Source organism: Callionymus lyra, chromosome 9 (genome assembly GCF_982586985.1).
Source record: "Callionymus lyra chromosome 9, fCalLyr1.hap1.1, whole genome shotgun sequence".
Lineage (NCBI taxonomy): Eukaryota > Metazoa > Chordata > Actinopteri > Syngnathiformes > Callionymidae > Callionymus > Callionymus lyra.
The window spans coordinates 10,645,747-10,672,939 of NC_141826.1; positions in this window are offsets into that span (position 1 = coordinate 10,645,747).

Genomic DNA, 27,193 nt, shown 5'->3' on the forward strand with positions numbered 1-27,193 from the left:
TGATGCACTTCGCTCAGCGTCTGGAATTGGGGTCAACAGCCACGGGGCGGGGGAAAAAAAAAAGTTTGCGCAAATGCTTTATCTCCCCTCATTTCTTGTTTCGCTGAAGTGAGGATGATTGTGTCCCACGGCTGTTTCACTGTTGACACATGCAAGTTTGAGGAGCACACACAGGCACCTTTGTACTTGGTGAATGAAGGAGGTAAATACAAAATCGCGGGCTTGTTAGTAACATAAGAGCAACTCGATGAAACATTTTTTCTTTCGTAGAAAAGCGCACATAACCGTTTTTTGAGACATTTATTTCAGACACAGGCGAACCATAAGCTATTATTTTGACCAACAAACAAACAGACCAGATTAATTTCATGTAAGATGTAACACATATATACAGTATTTCTACATATGTTTTTTTATTTAAAATTGTCAATTTAAAATAAAAAAAAACATTATTTTTAATATAATACACAACAGCTTTGGATTCAAATGGAAATTCACATGCTTTTAAATACTTCAAAATACACAAAGATACAATGTCGGTGGTAAATTTTACATCTGATTAACTGTAGTTAGAAAGAAACTCAAACTCAATCAGGCTGTGAACCAAAATCTTTGAAAAGTTTGGTTTGAGTCAAAGGCCAAAAGTATTGAATATTTACCAAACTGTAGTTAGTAGAAAGTTTGAGTTTTAATGGTTTAAATTGTCAAATTAGGGGCTAGAAATGTCAACGTCATTTGCCCTTTAATTTGAAGTCTCTGTATCCTCGCTGACATCCTTTATCTCTTCCTTAACTAGTCTTAAACACTGGCATCTTTGTTAGTCAAGATAACCACATCACATAAAATGACTTGACCAGATTTGCCTTGAAGTATATGAAGTTAACAATATAGCTTAATTATTCCTTTACTTTTAAGTACATGATGGTTGAAAAATACAAATGTCAGTTTATTAATTTTTATATATTAAGGCTGGTAAAAAGGTTAATCTCAATAAACTATCCTAAAGAGACAGAAAATGAAACAATTGATCTAGGGTGTTTCCTGCTTGAGACCTGGGCTCCAACAAGCCTTTTGAATCTTAACGAAACAAGGTTGAATTAGCCGGATTGTATGAGTGCTACAGTGTAAAACAAACATAAATCATGATTTTTAAATAAGAAAAAAAGTACACAATAAAGGAAAAAGTTTTCATTATGATTGCAAATTGAATTTGGGAATTTCCAGAAATTAAGATATTGTCCATGTCACAGTCTAGAAAGTAAAAAAAAAAATTGGGAAGAGAGTAGATTTCTATTTAAAAACACTTTGAACCTTGCAATATTTGATTCACAACAATACATTTTATATTTTAAGGAGCTCATGAAATGGAAAAAAATAAATCAAAACCCGCACCAGTTTCATTCAATGACCCAGTTTGAGTCCCCGAATCAATAGACGGCTGTGAGGACATTCTAAAATATATCAAAATTCTCCTAAAAGATTCAGCTCCACATACCTCAAAACTTGGATCACTCCTACACATAACTGAAATTCATAGACGAGGACCTCTGTGTGCTTCAGTAAACTGTCTTTGGAGACTCTCCAACTTTTTTTTTTTTTTTCTTTGGTGACTTACTAATTGGTAATCCTCATTTTAGTGCTGTCCCCGTGGAGTTCGGAGCGAGCGCTCCGCCCCGACGGCCCCGGACAAATCGCTCAGCATAAATCTGAGGCGATAAAAGTAAAATAGCTCATTGCTGGAGCTGCAGTTTCACGACAGAAGTACAATAGTTCACCTCTGGAATAGGGAGGGGTCATTTCTTAAAGAATAAATACTATCCCGGTTTTGTCTCTTTTATTAACTCGCAGGACTGCCCTCAATTTCGCTTTTATAAACAGAGAAAATATGTTTTATTCATTAGAGGGCGTCTTCATTTTCTGCCAAGTTCAGCACCACCGGTGCCCCGGTGATGATGCTGGAGTTAACAAATTAATCTGACAGCATCTCAGCGACGTCGCCTGTTAAAAAAGAGTATAGGAGCATAAGAAGACAGCGAGAGTCCAGAGGTCTCGTAACAATGCTGATGATCATCAACACAATTAATTTAAAGTCTCCCACAGACCTCGTGTCGGTTAACACACATCAACCCCTCACACTAGCAACAGAACAATTTACCGCCAGGATATGTTAGGTTAAGCACCCTAGATTTATCACCATTTAACACCGATGGCCTTTTTTTTTGGAGGGTGATGTTTACTAGGAAGTGAAATGGATTTCTGCAAAATTTTGTGAGCCAATTAATTTTGCACACTGGGTTTACTGTATGATTTTATGACGCAACTCTTCTTTCCCCCTCACAGCCATATTAAACGTGAATTTATGGAACATCCAGAAGGAGGAAGGAAAATCTTCAAGAGTTCAAGTAGCTGAACAGCCAAAAAGATTAATTACGTTCTTAACCAGGAGAAGGGATATTTCTTCTTGAACTCAGCAGAACTGCAGGATGGGCATGGCGACACACACGTGCACACAGACGCACACACACACACACACACACTCGGCGGTGCAGGGAGTTGACGTCAAAAAAAAGCAACATCAGAAAAAATTGCTGACATATCAGATATGCATTCAACCTTTTTCTAAAGCAGGTCGTGGTTGGTAACCACTGTAAACCGAGCAGTTTACTAGTGACTCTAATGATCAGGATACATTCTACCAGGTTTTTATGATTATATTTTTGAGTAAATAAACCATATTTTGATGAGTATGGATGACAATAACTTGTCACAACTGAACATACAATGAAGAACTACTGATGCCAAACTTCTTTGGCTACATAAGATCGCTGAAAAAATATTACAAGATGTGACTAAGGGTGTGTTTTGGCAAGAATCTGGAGATACGATCACGATACAATATATTGTGATTTATTGTGATCCTGTAGTAACAAGGAGTACTTGACTCTAGTGTTGTACAAAATGCAACATATACAAAATATGTCAAAACATAAGCTTTGAAGGCTGCTGGAGTCAACTGTATCCTCTTGTCCTCAGTCATCACCGAATGACTATCTTAATGTCATCTCCTAAACACCACAAATAATCAAATCGATCAATCGATGATTAATTTAGAACTTTTAACACGAGTAATTATTGATTCTGCAAACTAAAAGTACAAGTTACATAAATATGTTAAACAGTTGAAGCGATAAACTATAACTTTAAGCTATACACACTAACCAATTCAGAGTAAATTAATGGCAATGTTGATATCTTGATCGACAAAAAAGCCAGTATTTAAGTTTAGGTAAAAGAGTAACTGATTTTGAAAGGACAGATAAATTGAGACAGTCCAGTAAATATATAATCTGAAAAATGTAAAAAAAATTGTCACGCTTTGCATGATTGTGTTTGATAACTATGTTTTAGAAGAGAGGTAGGTGATCACAGACACTAAAGATGTAGCCCAAAGTCTTATATTTGATATTTTGTTTCCTTTCTTGTTGCACCATTTTTTTTTTGTAGAATCAAGAATGTGTGTATTACAGGAATATACTTAACCACAAATAATAATATATAACAAGGTGTTTCAATAGTGTCTAACAAACTGATGGTAGCCCTTAGAGTCCCACAATGCCCTTGGAGTAGCTCGTAGCTTAAAAAAGGTTGGTGACCCCAGTTTTGGATTATCAGAAAGGTGAAAAAGATCAGGCAGGGTGGAATGGGATGAGACAGTTGACAGTGGAGAGTAAAAAGTGGCAAAGATTAGGAAAGGTTGCCATTAGAAGTTTATATATAGATACAACATTAGATAAGACGGACATCTTTAAATGCCAGGTTTTGGGAGGAATTGTTCTCAAACAAGTCTGTACTTTGAGATTGTTTTGAGCTGATGCTTCTGGGCTAGCTACAGTGACAGGAAATCCTCAGAGTGCACTTTCCATGTAGACAGTAGACTGGAAGTGTTCACGATATTTAGCTGTGATATGTACTTGATATTTAGCCGTGATATGCCTCCGTCAGTGGAGGCTGATGGCCAAGCAGCGTGCACTAAAAACAAGGTTGAAATATACACTTTTCACATTTTCGATACGATTCTGTGTCGAGGATTCAATACAAGATTGACATTAAAGACGAGCAGTATTGCGGTAATTGGATGATGAAGACAAAGACAAATGAGCTCCAGCCACTACATTAAAATGAACATACATTTTGCCCAATACTCTAAAAAGTAACAGATTAATCTGAAAATGATTCCAACCCTTAGTTGTGGATGAGTAGACAATGAGAGAAGTTTGATTTTTGGTGAACTAAGCCTTTCTTTTTACAGAAACCAAAATAAAATGAAATATTAATAAGAAGAAATAGATGTAAAATTCCTTTTATTCAAACTATATCAAGTAAAATTCTGCTGAATTATAATATATTGTCATTCCTGACTTGCTTCATTATTCTTCTCAACTCCCTTTCAATACAACCTCAGTGACCCTGTGAGTCTTTGAGCATGAGATAAAAGATTAAACATTGTAAGGTTGGAGAAAAGAATGAGAATTTGTCGACGTCGAAATAATATACGGTATTCACGGGGAATCAAGTCAAGGTCTTCTGGGGTGACGCGTCAAACGGTTAACGAACTTTCAAAGAAGAATAAAACAAACTTGAATAAACTAAAATGTGCGGCCAATGAATGACAAACAGGTCAGCTGGTGGAATATTTGACTGCCCACATCCTTTCCCCCTGAAGCAAGTCCATTTTATTATGTAGTTTCACGCTTCATTTCAGAGGGGTCCTTTACAGACCGCTCATAATAACCATGCCGAGAATAGACTGCAAACACAAAATGATATTCCCTGTGTGGAACTCTCTCGGTGAAAAAAAAAAAGAAGCATAACGCAGATCATTTGGTGGCCAAGAAGAAAAAGTAGCTTGGAGTCACAGGGTCACTTGTAATGCAACAATAATGATGGTAACACTCAGTCGGGGCCATCAGCTTCAATAGATAATCATATAATGATGCATCTAAATATGACTTTAGCGGATACACAACAATACACGGATTCAAACGTCCAATGCTGCACGTTAAATCATCCATCTACACCTGTGATTTCCCAGAATGCCTTACACAATCCCCCCGGCTCCTCAAGACAGACTGACCAGGTGCTCCTTTTTCCCAAATGCCTCCAGAAGCCTTGAGAAGTAATCATTGTTCCGTTTCTACTGCTTTTCCAGGCTCTTCTATTAGCCTCTCAGCGGGACAATCTTGTCGACGGCAAGCTTTCATATGGGAAGTCTGTACACAGAGAATCACCACATTCAGGTCACAAACACAAAGAAACCCAACATTGTCCTTGACCAGAATTCACAAGAGGATGAAAATAAGCCATCAATATAAATAAGGGGGGTGTATTGGCAAGAATCTGGTGAAACAATACATTTTCGATACCTGACGATACTTTTTATTATGCCAATATCAAAATATCAATTATAACAAAAAGAGAAATTCTTCAACTTTTTCTAGTAAAAAAAACTACATGCAAACAAATGATAAGATAAATTACATTCTCACTGCTTTTCACATGGCTGTTTGTTATTAGAAAAATGTACATGTCTTAAAGTGTCACCAGCAGTGGAAAAAGTTGCAACAAATAACAAGAGTCCGTAGTCTTGGCAATACTAACCCTTTTACACGTGTTGTGTACTGTAGCATCTTAGCCGGCTCGGAATAACAAAACATGTAAACGTTATCTGATCTATATAACATGGGGATGGTGCGCAGATGAACATTACCAACACTGATGCCAACCCTTTGAAACCTAGAACTGTGAAAGTGAACCCCTCTGTAAACATCACAGCTAATCAGTGGCAGCATTATCAAGCCACAACTGAAGACGACGTATGTTTCGATACTTGATACTAACAACTCATTTCGGTCGGTGCAAAGAACCAAAGTTCAATAGCCTTTATCACGATACGGGGCAACGATATATCGATATCGTGTGATACTAGGAATAAGAATATATCTGTAGGATTGTTCGGGTACTTGACTCTGTTGTTGCAGAATTTACAGACCACACGATCCTTGTCAAAGTCATAGGCATTTTCATTTGATTATAAACAAATTACGTCCAAAAAATTGTTCTAAATGTTGATAGTGGACTGTATCCTCCTGTTCTCAGTCATCGTCGGGTTCTCAAAGGATTTATACTAGTTTAATTGCAACACCAAAATGAATAAAAGCTGCAAATCTTTTCATGTTAATTGTAAATTTAGAATTTTTTTATTGAATTGTTGATAAGTGTTAGTGAAACAAAATAAGTAGTGAATCGTCATATTCTCACACCACTGAGTTGTAGTTTGGTCACTTTTAATCAAAACTAACTAAACTGATCAGTCTACCCTCAAAGTTGGAGTTTGTGTCATCCTTTTGTGGAACTCCTGAAGGCTCAACCGTGGAGGAAATGACTAGGATAATCGAGATCAGTTAAGATGGAGGAGGCTGACTTGCTGTGACACCCCCTGATGGGGAAAGACTCGGCAAAGATTGAAGAGGAAGCAGATTTTTTTTCTTTTTTTTTTGTAGTTTAAACTAAATCTCTGTGACATGTTTTCATCAGCAGTCACTGTCACGCTTTTGTTCTGGCTCCTATAAAGTCTTCTCAATGTCAATCGCTGCCATGTTTCAGCTTAAACCCTTGCTGAGAAATTGACAAGCATAAGTTAAGAGAAGGGACAAAAAAATGTAATTTTTTAATAGATTATGCTTAAAATCCATTTCATACCTCAATTTATAGATATTTAATTACATTTTTTAACAGAAAAAATTACCATTTTTTAACGTGTTATGTCTAAATAAAACACTTTTAAAACCAGATATTTTTCTTTCTCTCCAACCCATTGACCAGTATCGGGCCTTGGTCCAAGTTGGGGACCACAAAGTCCAATGTTTCTCTATTTGAAAATGGTTTAATCAAAAAAAACAAATCCAGTGACTGTAATTAGTGGACAAGCGCGAGCTGGACATTCATCACACAAACAGTCCTCCCATTTCAAATCGCTTCTCGCCACCGCTCGCACCACTCACCATAGGAGGCCCATCATTTCAGTTGATTAACAAACTAGAGAGGATGAACATCTGTCGGCAATTAACCTTCAGACCTGCATTCATTCCCGTGGACCAGCATGCATGGCTAAGTCTGGGCTGAGCTCCAGTTCTCAGAAGCCCCGTTCTTTCTGAACTCATCCTCGCGGCGATGACGCGAACGGCGCTTTCGCTTACATCCGAGTATTGAAATCCAGGTCAACCGTCATTCTGGCAGAGCGAAAATATGAATAGTAGTAATTATTTTCGTATAGAAGGGAGACGCTTCGTAATTGTGTTGTTGATCTGGACGGCGACAATAGAGAGAGGCCGCGATGAGTCATATTGTTGTGATGTGGATTCAAAAGTGATGACAGATACAAATGTTTACATGGTTGAGAACACAAGTGTAACACGACACATTGCATGTAAGTGCATACAATTCATCATCTTGATTCCACGTAAATGCCTTGCAGCACAATACAATAATAAAAATATATAATTTAGTATGTAAAAAGGATTATAAAGTAGACTTCTTAAGTAGACTTACTCACAGGTTCAAATGTTAAAATCTTTCTCTCCAAGATGCAGTAAATCCCTCATCATTAAGTTGCTCCGTTTTGAAGTAATTAATTAAAAAAGTTCTCCCTCGTCTGAAATCTCAGCGAACAAGAGGTTACGAGAACAAAGTCCATTGTAACATAATAATGGACTTCACTTCTCCTGGAGCAGCGAAGAACACGCTGCTTGTTTCTGTTCGTTTTTTGCTATGTATGTTTTGTTTTGTTTTTTTTATTAAAATTAAAACTTTTATTTTAATGATTATCATTAATCTTTTTTAACCCTAATGTCTTGAATATATGGTCAAATAATATATCAAAATAATATATATGGCTGATATCATATCACAAATTGAAAAAAAAAACTACATTTCTGTGTCAATCTAGAATTTGCAGGGTTAAATCCTAAAAACGGTCAAATATTAGGATCATTTTTTGGAAGATAAAGAAATACCAATAACTTATATTTTGGCAGAAACACTTATAACCAAAATATGTCCAGACAGCTGCACTAAGAAATGCCCGAATCAACTGTATCCTCTCGTCCTCAGTTATCAACGGGATCTTGCAGGATTTTATTGTTTCTTTAGCTGCGGAGGACGTAATGACTGCTGCCATCAAGCGGTCAGAAGTTAAATTGCAAACACAATGATGTGCAAAAAAACGTTTTTCGTCAATGAAAATAGACTTAAGGTAAACAAATGTTAGAATTCTAGTATAAAAGCATCAGTTTATATAGTGTTTAAAAGACATTTTTGTTTTCTTCATAGAAAATTGAGGTTCAGGTTAAACACCAAGCAACTCTACTGTGTCCAACTGTAAAAACAACAACGTGGTGCAGCATCTTGTGCTAATGGTTGAAATCCTAACCTTAAATATGACATTTTCACGCGTACGAGTGACAGAGATCAAGTGTGTCACCAAAGACAAAATAGCTCAGCATTGTCTGCAGGTGTCACCGGATGAATACCTGCTCCAGCTGCAGATAAAGCCATCATCGGAGGAAGAAAAAAAAATAAACTTCCGAGGCTTGGCTGGATCATGAAGGCTTCTTTCTGCCTCAGAAGTGCTGTGCCAGCGGGGCACCGTGGGAATAAACAAGTCTGTGGAGGTCGCCGTCGTTATCCCACTATTATCCAGCAAGGTCATGGAGCTGGAGAGTTTTGTGAGACAGTAATGTGGGTTCAACTTTATTGCGGCGTGGCTGGAAACAAAAAAAACAAAAAAACAAAAAAAACAGCTTTGTGTCGTCTCTAAAGCATTTACTGGCTTCTGGAAATCTGGACGTCGCTGATAAACTGCAGCAAACAAGCTCAGTTGACGTGTAAATAAAAATGGGGAAAACAAATAGCAACTAAACCGTGATTGTAATCTATGACAATCTGCTTCATCTTGCTTTGCAACAGTTGTTCTGCTCCGGACAACTGAAATAAATCTCTCGCGGTCAAATAGAGCACCTGCTGATATAGCATATCGTGGGTTTTTTACATATTCAAACAATATTTTTGACTTTAAAACTTTTATTTTGGATTAATAAACAATCAAATGTACTTTAATTGACACTTTTAAAATTATATTCATAGTAATGATCTTCTCAAATATAATAAAAGTTTTTTTGTAAATGTAAAATGTTGCGTTTTAGCTCACTTTTTAGGTACAATGACTACAGAACAGGAGGTAAAGTTATTTGTGGTTGATGCTACTTTATTTTAAGTAAATTTAGGATAAAAGATAAATGATGGTTAAAATATGTATATAAATGTATAAAAAAAATATGTTTTTGTGTATTAATATTGTTATTGTAGTAAGTCAAACTATAAATGCAACTATTGTAATACATAAACTATGTAGGAAGATTAGGTTTTCTTATGTATTTTCACATGAGTTTCATTGTCATTCGCGACATAACAGACGTCAACCACGAGCAGCAGAATTATCTTGAAAATAAGTTACCGCGTGGACATACAGTATATATTCAGTCAATTTAATTGTTTTCAGGTAAAAATATTGTAATGTCTTTAAAAATTCCAGGGTTGAGTCAGTACTTAGGTGACTTAGGTCAGTCTGTCAAACTGAGCCTGTATTTGACACAAGACATGTCTCTAGTAAAAAAAATCATTTCCTTCAACTGAGAAAGATCTCTAAATTTAAGAAAAATTATGTCACAACCTGATCTGGAGCTTATGATCCATGCGTTTTTGTCTTTCTGTTTAGAATAACAGTTTATTTTGGTCTCTAAACAAGAAGGAGGTGTCTCGCCTGAAGTTAATACAAAACTCTGCAGAGAGAATGCTGACCAGCTCTAGTAGAAGAACTCACATTTCCCTGATCCTAAAACTCTTCACTGGCTGCCAGTTTCTTTCAGGATCAACTTTAAAATTCTGGTTCTTACTTTCAGAGCTATTCATGGTCAAGCTCCTCCTTACATCACTGATCTGATCCAGCCTTACACCCCAGCTCGGGCTCTGAGGTCTGTGGATCAGAATCTACTGATGGTTCCTGAACATGCTTCTGGACCAGAGGGGAGAGGTTGCTTCTAAGCTTTGGAACGATCTTCCTCTCCCTCTGTGTTTGATGGATCTACTGACTCCTTCAAGAAACATCTTAAGACATTTTCATTTGTGAATGCTTTTCTTAATCTTCTGGGGCTGCTGTGTTTGTCAACATGTTTTCTTGGTCATTTAGAGTTTTCAAATGTGTATGTATTTTTAACTGTTTATTGCGTTTGATTGTTTAAGTGCTTTGTGACCCTGTTCTTAGAAAGACGCTTTAAAAATAGCTATAACCTACTACTTACTCTTTGCCGTATTTTCCAAAAAGTGGAGAAAAGCCGAGGCCATTTTTTAAACACTACTTTTTATGCTGAAGGCGTCAAAATGTTTTCTTGGTTTTGTGGAAAAAAAAGATGTTTTCATTAGAAAATAAAGGCGTTAACCCTTTTGTTATCTCTGGCTCAAGGTCAGTGTTGGAGGTCGTCCACCTTCACCCAGAGACAACACAAGGGATACCACAAACACATTTGTTTTCAGGCCTTTGGGTCACCTTTACCCAGAGACAACACAAGGGTTAAACTAAACAGTTTTTCCAATTCATTGTTACATCTAAAAACATGAAATAATATCTAGAAAATCACTTGTAAATGACAGACCCCTGCCAAAGCACCAATTTCCATCGTTACCCAATATGAATGCCCAACATGCATTTCATCTATATATCTTTTTAACATTAAAAATGTCATCAACACCATTGACAGCAACATTTGGGTGAACTCCTTGCACACGCGTGAAGAACAATGGTTTGCACCCACACAGCAGCCATTATTGGCAGTGAGTGATAAACCTTCGAATCCCTACAAGACGATCACATAATCTATAAATAATATAAATGAAATGTGAATATATTGCATATCGTGTGTCTTTATAATGACAAGCCTGCCTTGAAATACATCTTTATTTCATGGTTTTCTGTTGTTTTCATGGGATAAAGGTAAGGGAAAGAAGAAGAAACATGAACAAATAACGAGAATAGAAGCAAAAGTCAAAAGCGGAGCAACACGAAGATGGAAACAACCAGATGGTGTGAAGAAGAAAGGGAGAAATGAAAAACTTGGGGGTACAAAAAAAATGAAGAACTGGTACAACAACTGGATGAAGGCAGCCAAGAAAAAAGTAAGAAGAAAAGAACAGAACAGACAAGAAGATCAGACGAAATAGAAGAAGGGACTGAAATAGGGAAACTCCACAGTGAGAGTTGTTGCACAGAAAAAGCCGAAAAGAAAAAGCAGAAAATAAGGAGCAGAAATCTTCATTCTATGAACACATCCTGTAAGGTTTCTGTGCAGATTTCCAAGTCCAATTTCAAAAAGGAAATCTCCCATCAGTGCCACCTGCATCCGGTGTGCGCTTTGAAAGCCTCCTTGGACGCCGTGGTCAGATAGGAGTCAGAGATGAGACACCGGGAGTTCAAGCGCTCTGTCTCGACAAGCTCTCCATTTTGTCGGGTTTATGTGCGGCTCATGTTTTAGTGGAGGTTGTGTCGAACACTCGTAACTTATTCCTCATCTGTTGCTGGTCTACAGTTACAGTTCTCTGCTCTCTTTTTATTATGAGTTCCCTCCTTAAACAAGCTGCACTCGCAGCCTCCAGCACTTTTCCATCGACTCCTCAGAGTTAATGACACAAATATGGATCTTGCTGTTGTTATGAATGTTCTCGTCGTTTATTATATAAAAAAAAAAGGATATTTAATATGAGGATTCTTTTGATGTTATTTCCAGTGTGTTTTTTTGTGAGATTATAAATGCGGTCGACTACTCTGGTGGTCCGACTACTCTGATGGTCCCAGAAACTGTTGAACCAGACTAACAATTTTGTACTCAACATTAAAAAAAAAAAAAAAAAATCAATGATGTGTCTTGAGGAATTAATCCATCTTCCTTTAATGTCGAAGAAGTCGGAGTTAACGAAGCAGAAAGTTGAAACATAAATCGACACCATTTTAAACTACTTGGTGAGCACAGGGAGACTTCATTGCATCCTTTATTTGCTAATGTTCACACAATATACGGATTTGTCCTTAATTTGGGGTGTAAAAGTGTTTTGTTTTTTTAAATCAAATTATAATTAAAATAGCTGCAGGGAGATAAATAAAATTTGGCAATGACACCAGCTAACACTAGTATCAACTAGCTAAGCTATGTTTTTTATTCAACATCCAAGTTAAATTAAAATGGATTAAACTCATTTTCCAATTAATAATTGGGCAGTAGGTAGTCGATTATGCAAATGAAGTTACTTATTTTAAGACACTTTTTACGTTAGTAAAGATCTAACCTCACTGTAGCATTGCTTCAGTAAAAAAAACCCCATCAATATCAATAAACATAGACATTGAGAACACTGATAAAATAGTGAGGAAACACTGGCTCTACAAGGCTCTATCAAGGTTCCTTTTTGTGAAGTCATTAGACGTGGCCCACGATGGCAGTATTAAAGATAAACAAAACAAAAAAATAGATGTCGACACTTAAACAGAAACTGAGAGTAAAAATGATGGACATGTTTAGTTAAGGAGGACAAACACAGAGACACTAAAGATAGATTGAGCGTCCAAGAATAAAGACAATATCGAGGTCAGACTTGAGTTTAGTGAACATACATTAAGTCGGACCAACAACCTCAAATTTTGAGATTTTGTCCAGTTGTGTGATTGAGTGTGACACCCCTTAACTAAAGAAACAGCATCTCTTTGTAATAGAAAGAAAAAATGCTTAAAAAGTTAAATCTTCACATCAGTAATAATATTGATTATATTTGGGTTCAATTTACTTGAATTATATGCTAGATGAAAATCAATCACACAGGTGGCCAAACATTTTTTCACAGTCAATTTAATATGATTTTGTTACTTTATGTTGTATATATTAGTTTGCTATTGTACATATATGTTTTGTTATTGTAATTCTATTCATAGTTGTTGACAAAGATGATACCTGTCCCAGAGGTTATTTTTTAACTGGCAGCATATTTGTCATGAAAAAACATCAATTTAATTGGTTCTTACGGCGCACATCGTTTGACTTTGGGGTGTTTGACACATGTCTGCTAGATGATGTTAGATACAAATGACAAAAAAAAAGAAGTACATTTGTATTTACAATGACCGTCAAGTGTTCTCTATTTCCATCTTCAATAAGTAGGGTTGGTCTATTAAATTAAACATGTATAAGAGCCCAGACAGGGAAAAAAAACATGTCTTGTGAAACGACCCATTTCTGCCCTTGTTTATCTATCACTCCTGTACAGGGATAATGAATGATTAACAGATTTAAACGACGCGCCCACGCTTGACTTAATGCAAATGATGAATCTGGACTCGCAGCGGCGCCGCCAACAAGCGGGGAACTATCAGTAAAAATAAATCTAAATCACCGTCATGACACACAGAACCAAATGAAAAAAAGCAGCTTTGATTTATCGTGGGTGTTCAGATTTAGCCTCCATTCATTAACCGTGCCCTTTGCTGGCACCACCTCAAACACCAGCCCAAATGAAGATTAAAAAGACGCCGTGAGGAGGGTAAAAGAAGGTGAAATAAATATGTTCCTGCTAATTCGAATACATGTAAATACCGACGGGGACTATGTTTTGTGCTTTTCCACACTCCATTTGCTCGGCTGAAAGCTTCTGAGGAATATTAAGTATGTTTACCCACTTACCTTTGTCGGCCGTGATGGCTTTTCATATTTACGCTGCCAAGACGGTGTTGTTGTATTCATTTGGCAAACAAAAAGCTATTCACAGACGTTTGTTCGGTATCGCTCAGGTGGGAAATTGGTGCCGGACAATAGGGAAGATCTGTTACGACAGAACTTTGTCCCGGATATAAATCTCATTACTGATCTCCGGAAGCCAAGTTAGCAAAAAAAAAAAAAAAAGGACAATCTGGATTTTAATGATGCTATCACTTCATCGGGTGTGTTGGACACAGGACGGGATTACGAGTCACATGGACGTCTCTCAAGTGAAGATGGATCCTTGAAGAAGTTATAGTTTTTCTTACTGGAGAAGCTTAAATTCACAATTCTGTTCCTATGTGAGTGAAATTGTGAAGCCCATTTGCCACTTGTCACATGTTGGAGGCACATGTTGACTTTTTGTTCACGGTTAACAATGCGTCGTTCTTTTCTGGTCCCGGAATTTGATTCGTGCTTTGACTCTAATCGATCGTCATGGTAACCTCTTGTTGGTGGTCACCGGTAATTTTCTGCAAGTTATTTGTGTCCGTTTGTCGATTATATTTGGCTTTTGTTTGTTGTGGTTTCTTTTTTAAATCTCTGTACGCCAGTATTAATTAATTTCCATTCAGGACAACAGTAATATACTGAGATTGTTTTGTGGGATGCGAATACAATTATATATATATATTATTGGTATCAAATCAAATGTTGAAGGATGGTACAAAGAAAGTAGTGTTTGGTGATGTTATTGTATGTATCAATATTGTATCTTCATTTTGAGATTAATCTTATTTTAAAATGTTGAAGATAAATCAGTAAATATGTGAATATTTCCTATTATTTTGGTCAAGGTTACGTGCAAAACATGAACGATTTTTTTCATATATTTTCACAGAAGATTAACTACTTTAAAGAGTCATATGTTGTTCAACTGATATAATGGAATTTAAATAAAAAATTGGGGGAGACACTGTCACACGTGAGACACATGAAGTGTAACCGCAATAAACAGTTAAGAAAGAAAATATTTAGTTTCACACTCCTGAGGGCCACATGAAAACAGGAATAGGGCCGACTGTAATTGGCTAAAATAGAGTATATTGGAATAAAAAAATAAAGTTGACATTGATCATTTAACAGCCAAATAAATATTTGTATTCAACTTTTATTTTGACTTATTTTTACACAACGCTTCAACTGATTTTTTTTTTTTCAATGAATCAACGTTCAAAATGTAGTTATTTTCAAGGTGGCGCTGTTTTGGGAAGGGATTTGCACTGGATCTCTATCTGATGTGCATATTATTACTATATATTTGATTTTCAATTCCAATCAATTTTTTTGGGCCATTTGTTTCTCAAAGCCAATCTAAGCTTGCTCTGTTTTAAAGCCATATTTGAGCTGCACTCTTAGCGCTATGTTTGCTAACTGTTGGTTATGTTAATCAGCCAAATTTAGGGAAACAGCTTGCATTTTCTAGTCAAGACATCACAACATTAAACCCCTCACTGTGTTCAAAACATGAAAGCAGGAATGTCAGCAAAAGACTTCTACTGCGAATCACAAAATTAAATTTGAACAAAAACGTTGGAAAAAGCACAGTAAAGTCTCTAATAACATACAGTAAGAATACAACAATGTTTTTAAACGTCGTTTTCTTTCCCCACCATGTGTGCGGTTGATGTTCTTCCCTAAGAACAAGTTCTTTCAAGCATTCTCCCTTAAGTTTGAGTAAATATTTATGCGGAGTTTATTTCTCCGACTCCCTCTGTGTCGGCGCTCGGCACCTCCGTCTAAAGCAGAACAACAAGGCTTTCTTAACAACGACTGCTGCGAAAAGAGAAACTCCTGTTGTAATGATTAACGCTCGACTGGTGCGCAAGTGTTTCTCTGATGCTTTCAGCTTAACTGGAGCCTCTTAATTTCTCCACCGGATCACAAGCCGAGTCCCACCGAGATATTCTTTGATCCTTATTACACCCGGCAAATCGATAACTACCTCAGCTACTTTCCGAATTCGCTCCTCCGCATAAGTTTGCAGAAGTTAACTTTGCCGAAGTCATCATCTCCGCGCCGGGGTTTAATTCAACAGTAAACGACTCTCATTCGAGGCTCACAAACAAGCGGCAGACCGAATGTCTGGAGGTACATGTCGCTCTAATAGAGGTCAGAGAGGCTGGTTCAAGACATTTGTCTAATTGTGTGCCATTTCAATACAGTAAATCACACGCCGCGTGTTTACATTTGACATTTCTTCGCACTTACCGGGTGCAGTCGTATCTGTGGTTGCTTCCTGTAATCATCGGCGCATGCATATTGATGCAACATCTCTCCAGGCATTTCATTTAAAATGAATCTAGACGAGGCCCCCGGCTCAGACGGATCCGCACAAACACGGCGAGCTCATTAAGGACCGATTGTTCAATAATGCGCCTGCGATCTGAAGATGTAAAAAAAAAAAAAAAAGGTAAGTTCACCGAGCGTGTTTCCTTCCACAAGATGGGCTGTTAGTTATTATCGTTCCCTTTTGTAGCCATTAACGCATGGCATGTTTTGTTTGGCTGCTCGGGATTATCGTGTAGATTCACCGTGTTTTAGTGATCAAGGATACACGAGAATATCTATAGCGCCTTATAGATCCATTGAAATCTACAGATCAGTTCGTCATGTCATGAATGTTCAATAACTCGACATTTTTATGTCAATTCCAGTGACATCAATGATGACAAGTGCAGCTTATATGATTCAACGTTGAAAATACAATCAGGTACGAAATAAAATAAAATCTCTGATAAGTTACATTTGAGTTGGTTTCATCAAAAAATAATGGTGATGGAGGATATTTTTAGTTTCAATAAAACGCGAAAAGTCAAATGTGATGATTGTGATGAAGATAGAAGCACATTATGGTCCAAATTAAAACTATTAGTTAAAAATTCTTGACACAAAAAAACATGAATTGACTTATTTTCATGTGCATTACCAACATATTAACAGTTATTAAACGTTTTAAAGGACTTTATAAAGATATTTTTTTATTCCAGCATGACTACAAAGTTTACTTGGAACTACAATCTGGTGGTAAAAATTAAAAAAAATGGAGAAAAAACTCCAAAAAATAAATAATTTAAGGAGGGGTAGGAAAATAAATATCCTTAGTGGGAAATGTTGTAAGGGGCCGTCAAGCAAAAAGCAAACAACAATTTAAAAAAAAGAAAAAGAAGCCAAATATGTATAAATAAATACACAATATTATATTATATTATATATTAGAAATATTTCTTAACTTCTAATTTCAATGATTTAAAATAACATTTTTCACTCAAAGTATTTAGAAGATTACATTTATTTTGCATTAAAAGCCCCCAAAAATGGGAGAAACCCACTAAAACAATCTAAATTATATCTATATTTTTAGAATGAATACAATTATGAATACAAAATAAAATGGTTAGCTGTAATAAACATTTTCCAAGTGGATCAATTTAACCCTGAACTCATGAGGTCCACATAATTACAGTCTAAAGGGCCGCATGTGGCCCCAGGGCCGCACTTTACCCTATTCTTGGTTAAATCGTTTTTTCTACATTTAAAATCTGTAAATTAGAATTTAGGTAAATATTGATATTCTTTAATGCTGCAGCTCTACGTCAACTAGTGACCAATCCCTCAAAGGATCCCAGGGTCCAGATGGTAATCCAGAATCATTGTGTACAATTCTTGTAAAGTATCAGCGAAACGCTCTTCTTGGTTACTTTGCTGACAGAAGCACTGCGGTAATAACACTTCCTCGTCGACGGAGGTAATGACATGCTAATGTCACTTAAACTGATTTTCTAGCGGCTGTTTAATTTCTCCAGGAAAGTGTTGCCTGTGTGTAAATGATATACAACGTGCATGTATAATGTGCAGCCAGCACTTTCTGTCTTGGATACCCTTCAGTGAACGTCTCTCCTCCCACCGAGCAGTGACCGGCCAAGGTCATGGAAAACTGACAACAGATTTTTAGCAGCCATTTAGAAGATATTAAAAATGTAATCAGGTCAATGAACTGAAGCTGCATTTGTGCTGTTTAGAGGTACTAGGGGCGATGTTTCCCCCTTTAAGTTCCATCAGCACACGAGGCTGCAAAAGAGTGATATAAATCAGAGTTTCTGCATCAATAACTTATGCGAGTCGTGTCTGCTGCTGCATCTGTTCGGTTGACATGCTGCTCTTTGAAGCCGTCGGAGCACAGTCTGCACCAAAACCCATTATTCCTTTAATGCACTGCTTATCACTTTCATTTTTTTGTTTTTACTTGGAGACTTTCCAGGGGATAATTCTTCTTATTTTAGGATTGGCTGAAGGCAGTCAAGCCGATCCTTCCCCAGCACTTTCCCACCTGCTGCGTGAAACAAGCTTGTGACGGGGGGCGCTGTTGTTGACGGGAGGATTCTGTTCACATGATCGTGATGAGGACAATTTTTTATTTAATTCTCAGCCTCATGATGTGATCGGATCCAAAAGGTTTATATCACTTAGAGTATGTTTGTTTTTTTCATCATTTCAAGCACGTCTAGCGACAGACAGCCTTGACGCTAAACTGAGTTTTTCCCATCTATTTATCTCTTTTTGCTTCAACCAAACAACGCAATCTTACTAATGGCATCTCACAGATGCTGAAAATAACATAATAATTTAATGATTTAAAGCTGAAACAAACTTATGCAGAACATTAGAAGGTTATCAATTGAGATATTTTGAGAATGATTAATTTATTACTATTATTATTTAATTATATTTGAAAAAAAATTATAATTTGAAGACAAAAACTTTGAATACATTGAATACAACATTTTATACAAAAATAAATGTGGATTAGAGAAGAAAAATAACGTTGATTTAGGCCAAGATAATGGTTCTAAATTTGATAATAAAAATAGGAAAAATATTCAATATTTCAAATGCAACTAAAAAATGTTCTTGTTTGTATGATATATATATATAGACATACATATATACATACATACATTTTTAAAAGAGTTAAATAAAGTTAAATTAAGATTCAAATCTGACCAAAAAATCCCAAATAAGAATCAAAAAGACAAAATATCAATACTTATTTGCAGAAAAAATACACTTGTAAAGATACACATAGAGAAAAAATAATTCCATCTGGAGAAGAAAAATAACTTTGTAAGTAAGAATATACTTTGTAAGAAATTCTAAGAAATGTTCTCCGTAAACATTGTGATACATGGCTGGTAAAATGTATTAAAGCATTACATTGTAATATAATATAATAAAAAAGGTGGAATTTACATTGTTGGTATGATTCAAATAAATGTATATTAGTTACAAAACAACACCATAATTATAATTATGGATTATTTAATTACAATTTATAGAAAAATCTATAATATAATATAAAAATATTAATACAAAGAATAACTTGAAGAAAAATTAAGATAAATATATCAATTCTTTTGGAAATAGAATTGGGGCCAGGTACATAGAAATGCATCCCAAAATAAATCTATATACAGCACAAGGTCAAAACATCCAAATATAAAAATACAAAAACGTCAGTACAGTCAGTGACGGCGCAGCGGACGTCTCTATTCATGGCCAGGCTTGTTCCCTGATGCTGCTTTAGAGCAATAAGCCGTGTTTACAAGGAATTAGGGCATCAGTGAATTTGTACAGAGAAGCAGGTGCAGTGAATGTAAAGAAATGTTATTCATAGGGTATGGTAACCATGAAAAATAAATAGTTCTGTCTTTTTTTTTTTGTATTCACATAAGCTTCTTACACGCTGCCTTTTCAGAGAAGGCAGCTTAGCCCAGTTTTGGTTTCACAACAGGACCATGACGCAGAGACACACATGTGCCTTGAATTCTCTCCTCGGGACGTGTCCATCCTAGATTCATCAAACACCTCCAGACTTGTTTGCGTCACGAGTCAGAGAACGCAACGGAACATCGGCGAAGATGAGGAGGCAAAAAGGACACAAGTGATATAATTATGGATTTAACTACAGTATGTATATTATTATTATTATTATTTTATAATAGTCGTTGTGTGTGTCCGTCATTATGTCGGATTTTAATGTCTCAAACCACTTGGAAAATGGCTAGAAAATTTGCTGACCTCTTTTTTTTTGAGGGGGTGTGGGGGGGTATAGAAGACGCCGTAGCATCAGATACATCCAATTTTGATACAATTCAAACCATATATTTTACATATTAAGTGAGAGGAGATTACCATAATTTTCCCATGAATTTAAAGCATGTTATCCAGCTGAACTCTTTTCTCCCCTTTCTTCAGATTTTTTTTGGTTATTCGTTTTTCAAATTTATTTTTTATACCATCCCTGCGTATTAAGCTACCGTATTTTTCAGACTATATGCTGCACCAGATAATAAGTCACACTGAAAAATGAAAGGGTCAATTGTCATTTATACGGCTCACTGGATTATTGGATTTTGTTTCTTTAGTTTAAAATCCACTTTATAAGCATGTTTCATGTGCTATTTTGAGTTCCTTATACACACCATTATACTATGTTGAAGTACAGTACCCATCATGTATTATTCCGCAAGGTTCTGTAGGAAGACAATACAGGGGACCCCCGCGGTGTGGCTTGATAGTACTACTCTGCAAGGTTCCTGATTACTGGGCCTCGCTGAATAATAATCCTCGCAGTGCTGCAGAGCCTCACTAAGTAATTCTACGGAGCTCTTTCCAGTTATACTAAAGGGACTTGTGGAGTAATACTATGGAGCCTTGTAGAGTTATACTGCAGCGCCTTGTGGAGTTCTACCATGGAGCCTTGCAGAGTAATACCACAGACCCTCAAAGAGTAATCCTATGGAGTTTGGCGGAGTTATACTACAGAGTCTCGCGGATTGATAATATGGAGCCTCGTGGAGTAATACTATGGAACTTTGTGGAGTAATACTTCGGAGCCTTGCAAATTTATACAAAGAAGCCTTGCAGAGTAATACTATGGAGCTTGGTGGAGTTATAGTACAGAGTCTTGCGGAATAATAGTATGGAGCATCGGTAAGTAATACTACAGAACCTTGCTGAGCAATATTACACCGCTTTGCAGAGTTATACTACAGTGTCTCGCAAAGTTAATACTACAGAGCCTCATTGAGTAATACTATGGAGCTTTAAGGAGAAATACTTCGGAGATTTGCAGAGTAATAATACTAAGCCTTGCAGATGTTGGGGTTTTGTTCCGATCCGACCCCAGTCTCAATACATGGTGGTGGTGAAGAAGGACAGACACAGGAATGAGTTTAAGAGAAAATGCTTGTTTAATTAAATATGCAAAAGTCAGAGACAATCTTACATGCTTCATGGGCCTTAGCAAAAGCATAGATCTATTGGAGAGGCGTCTACGAGTGTCAAGCGCAAAGTTCTAACGAAATCTTTTATAGTATGAATATTCAGGTAAACGCCTCTAGTCATTTGTGCACGTTTGAGTGGTCAGGTACTCTAAACACTTATTCTAAGATGGCCGTGCCAGGTGGTGGTTGTGCATGTATCGCAGTTTTATGTCTTCTAGAAAGTATCTGTTTATCATTCGACTTACGCAGATGTTTGTCCTTGTCCTTGACTAGCTGGCACCATCGAGAGATTGTTTTGTCTTTCTCAGTGTGAGTGTTGGCTTGATCTGACCTGAAGAATAGCTGAGCACATGAATTCTAAAGAGAGGCAATAATTATTTAATATGAATAAATATGAAAGATTATCAGTTAATCAAGTGATTATTTGAATTTTTTGTTAAATCTAGATGATCCATTACAGTGAAGTTGTCATATCTTTACACAGAGTATAACTATGAAGCCTCGCGGGGTAATAATACACAGATTCGCAGAGTAATACTGCTAAGCCTCCCAGTGCGACAGTGCCTCTTAAATAACCTGGAGTAATACTAAGGAGCCTTTCAGAGTAATACTTCAGCCTTAGTGTGCTGATTCATAGATTTACTTGCAAGGCTTCTGAATATTAAGTGTAGCCAAGCCTTGTGTTGCGGTGCAGCCTTACAGAGTAACACAAAAGAGCCTTGTGGTGCGGCATTGTAGCTAACAAAAGTCGTACTTTAACACATTTTCAAATGCAGTGCACAACATAAAGTCAAAGTCAGTAAGTAAAACTACAAATAATACACGTGGACTTTAATGTCTATTGAGAAAATTAAAGAACTTAAATGCGCTTTATAATCAGAAAAATTTGTGGTAGTATTATATTTAGTATCAGTGCTTATTTTCCCTAACCATGGCTTATAAATGTAGCTATAAATATAATAAAAGAAAGAAAATATATACAGTATATATATGCATTTATTTAATCACAACAGTACAGTGGACACTTCCAGATTTAACTTGATCGACTTCGACGACAGGTGAAACATTACTACCCAAGATAAGGTCACTTGTACGTTCAGTTGCAGTAACTTAACTAAGAAAAGCACTCCCTGGAGTCACTTAAGCCACGAAGGCTTTTGAACGAAAGAAGCATTTTTTTTCTTCCAGATGTGGCGCCCGGAGTAAATTGAGGTGAACACAGAGCAGCGCGGGCCTCAACCTTTAGGGTCTGATTTCTAATAGAGTTCTCTTTGGGAACTGGTAGCTGTGGGTGTTTGCTGTGTTTTACATTCATGGCACTGCTGGGGTCACATTAAGTCAGGTTAGAAACAAAACCCCCTAAACACGTTGTGGCAGCAACCCCCCCCCTTCAGCTTCGCACTGCTCCCTAGCATTGCTTAATAACCTCCAGACCAGCTGCTGTCACACTTAGCGACACTGGCTGCAACATCTTGTCGTGATATCAAAGAACAACACTCCCTACAGTGAGGAGAAAACAACAGGAATGTCAGATGTAAAAACATCCAATCAAAATGTAACCTGTTGATACTGTAGAGCCACAATGACGTCTCTTGTTTCATTTCACTAAAGATGGAAAGTAGCATTGTGCTTAATGTGGTGCAGCCATCTTTTTAATGGAACTGCACATTGTCCTTTTAAATAAACTGAAACTGAAATTCCTCTGCCAAGTACCCATTACCATCCATACATTTATTTAAGTCAAGGCCAAATCCAACCAAGTCTTTTTTTTTGCGGCCCATTGGACAGTTACCTCAAATCAAAGTCGATTAATGATGATATGGTTATTTATAATCATCTTCATCGTCCTATTATCATCACTGAATGACCATTACATTGAAATCTCCAAATGTATTGTCAGTTATTTTGCTTTTAGAAATAGAAAACTAGTAACACTTACTTTCTGGAGGAGCTAATCATAGTAGTACTGACGCTGACAATACTAAAACTAGTTCCTGTTGTAAATTACACACCAGAGGGCCGCTCAAGGCTCCAGGGGTAAATACAATTTGTTTGGGGTATCCCTTGTGTTCTCTTTGGGTCAAAGTGAACGACCTCCATGGCTTCCAGAAATACATATGCAGTGGTAGAGGTCTGTGGAGGCCACTGGGTCACCTTGACCATAAAATGATTCAAGGGTTAAAAGAAGATGGAAGAAGTGAATGTTAATTTGTTCGAGGACTCAAAGCAACAACTTTTGTGTTTGAGATGTTGGTCTTGGTGAAAGAGCAAAATTTGATATTTTTATATTGACAACAATGCAGAGATTTAAAAATAAACCTTTTGAAAAAAGGGGAGAATCAGAGAGGTTTGTCGCAGGAAAATACCTGAATGATGAGTATTTATAAATGTATCTTTCTGAATCAGATAAAGGTCATAGAGTTTTCTGGTAACTATGGGGCAGATCTGGAGAGTTTGTATGTATCTGTAAGAAACCTTTTTATGGGGCGTTTTAAGGTGACCCTAAACCACATGCGTCTAACTTGTTAATGAGAGTTGATGGATGTCAACAACTTTTTAAAATTTAAAACTAATGTTAAAAAAATAATTTGATCCAAAGAGCCTCAAAGAATGAAAAGAAAATACCTTCTGTCATAGAATATACATTTTGTCCAGTCACAGCCTTGACTGCTAATAAATTTTGGCCATTTTCCCCCCAAAAGTCTTGGACCATGAATGAGAAGCTTTTGCACTGCACGCTAATGAACCTCAATTGAGTCTTGAGGTCTCCCAACTTCTCACAGGCTCCTGTCGAGTAGGAATGATTTGGAGAATATTTGTATTTTGTGAGAATTATTAACAGAACTCCACCTCACTTTTGAAGGATTTATTTTTCGTTCATGAGCCAAAAAGGATTCTGCTAAGATTCAGTTGAACTAAAAAAGAAACGTCAATATTTAATTTCGATCTTAACTTTCACTTTTTTCTTCACATTTTGTATCCTTCTCTAATCAAGTCAAAGCCAAAATGAAAGTATGAGGGCAGCAAAGATGTTTAAATCACAAAATAAGAATTTCTAAAGATTTCAGGAAATACCTTTCATTTCTTATTAATTTTCTAACAAAGGCTTGTTAAATGAATCCACCTTTGGTTTGTATGGTGGGTAGTTACATTCCTTTGTTGGCTTCAATATATACTTTAACCAGATTAAATGAGCTTACAATGGAGAATAAAAGTAAAAGATGAAATGCTGTAAATCCATATACAATATGTTTGTTATTAGATTCCTATTATAAATTCCCAAATATGTAAATACTTTGCATTTAATTGGCTTATATATATGTAAAATATCAATATATATTGACTTGAATAATCCCTCGAGATATTTCCTGTTTCATAAAAGAAAAGAATAAAGGCAAACAAAAGAACAAATGCAAAAGATGATAAAGTGCAAGTATAAAGAACAAGGATACAAAGGAAAAAGGATACAAAGATTAACATAGAAAATAATCATCTTTTCACTCTGCTCCTGACCCGAAATTCTGAATTTTACAGTCTTATAGCACAAGTAATTAATTAGTTCCTGAGTCTATTAGTGTTGCATGAGAAAGAGTGAATGAATATGCTTTTTTTATAAGTCTAATTCATGAAAAGGTAAATACATGAAAACAGGAATTACTAGTCAAAAAATATACTTTAAATAAAAAATATATAAATGCAAAGTTCTATTACTTAAAGAATGACCTTTCATTAGTTTTATTATTATTGTAACAGGTATGTTTTCTAGCTTTAATCCAACTCCAGAATGGCCGCACTCAGCCCAGGTGTGCCTTAGCAAGTATGTTTTAAAATTAGCCAGTAAAGTGCGGCCACTCGTTCTAGACTTGTATAATGTTCTCAGCACATCGTCAGTGTTTCCCTCTTAATAAAGTGTTGCTATATTTGTCAGCGAGTGGAGGGAAAATGAACATTTCAGCGGGGGATTGTTGATATTCCTGACAAGAAAGCAACACTTCAACAAAGTGCGTCCACCACACTGTGACCTCTTAATATGCAGACAGCAGCCCAGTGTCTCCGCCTGAACACAAATAAATATGGTATGCCCTCCAAAACAACACCAGTGGCGAACTGTCAAGGTTAATGCATCAGAGTTATGGAAAAAAAAAACAGTTGTGACATTTCAGTCATATAACCTTTCAAACAATTTGCTTAAGTGGTTAACCTAAGCACCAGGGTGTTGTGTTGATGGTCAGCAAGAGTTCACGCTTGATTTTTAACTACAGAGAGAAACACGTGTGTGTGTGTGTGTGTGTGTGTGTGTGTGTGTGTGTGTGTGTGTGTGTGTGTGTGTGTGTGTGTGTGTGTGTGTGTGTGTGTGTGTGTGTGTGTGTGTGTGTGTGTGTGTGTGTGTGTGTGTGTGTGTGTGTGGTCATACTGACATTTTTGATCATGGCGACAGGAAGTAAAACAAAATAATTGGCAGTTATTTGAAAGGACAAGATCACAATTATGTCTTTCAGAAAAACGGGAAGAGATGGCAAAGATTTGGAGGCAACATGGTTTGGGTGAAGAATGTTGGGTTCATGTATGTGGTGATGAAGAGGACAGGCGTGACTGACGGATGCTGAATAGAGAAAAATTAGGATCAAGGTCTATGAGACAAAGTTTTGTATTTTATCATATAATTATGTGATATTGTTTCAGCTTTATTCTACAAAACATTTTGTAACATCTTCTATAACTTTTTCGTTTTTCGTTTTCCTATAAAACAAAATAACAACATTTATAAGACATCTCAATGCATGAATGAAAACTTAAAATAAGCTTAATAAACTGTTGTAAGTAGTCATGATAAAGGGCATCTAATGTGAAAACTCAATTTTCCTGACTCACTCATGTTTCAAATGTCGAAGTCTCCCTCTCCAAGATGCAGTAAGTCCCTCAAACATGACCATGTTTTGAAGTTATTACTTTAAAAAGTTCTCCCCCGTTTGAAATTTCAGCAAATGAGAGGTTACGAGACTGATTCTATTATGCCGTAGTAATGGCTTAATTCCTTCTCCAGCCAACTGTAATCACACTTTATTTATACAACCAGTCCCTTGGAGGTGGATACTTCTGGGATCGATGATGCTGCATGAAAAACATTGATACTTGACCTATCACAGCAGAGTGGGCGTGGCTATGATAAACAAGATTTCATCTCCAGAAAAACAAAGCATTTTCCATGGGCAGGGCTTAATCACAATTTCTAATGTAAACATTTAAATGAAAAGAGAGTTTTGTACAAACATACTGTTGAGTACAATAGCGGTCCAACATCTATTTAAGACAACACATTAGTTGCCTTTTAAGAACTGCAAATAAAGTGCGTACAATATAAAATGTAATTACAAATAAAGACATAAATTCTAAAAAGATTTTCAAAACAACCGTGTTACTAGTATTTGTTCTTCAAACACCAATTTATAGTACTTCATAAAGCTTGTAATAAGTTAACATACATGATTATCCATTATCTTTTATAGAGCCTTGTACTTTCTTAATAATGTCTTATGAATGTATTAGTAATACATTATAATAATACCTTCATAAAAAGTGTTAATTTTCCCTCCGACCTGGTTCTCTCACCAGCCTGAACCACAGATTGTAACTGCTCGCTCAACTATGAACTCAGGATATGGTGCGGAGCAGAGAACGGGAAGATAACTTTTACACAAAAAAGTGGTAATAAAGCAAATTGAAAGTGTATGTGGTAAAATAAGGGAATAAAATGTGTCCTAGTAAAGTGAGTGGGTGACCAGGTTTATCTGTGGCTGCTCGGGTCACGGAACAGAGTTTTATTGTGCCTTTCTTTTACTGCAACAAATCAGAAACTATGTCCTAACAGGCATTAAACAATAAAAAATAAAAAAAACTGACATTATAAACTCTCTTTTTTTCCACAGAAGCAAAATCGCTGATTCGTCACTATGACACGTGTACGAAACAGAGGCGTAGCGAGAAACAGAAACGTGT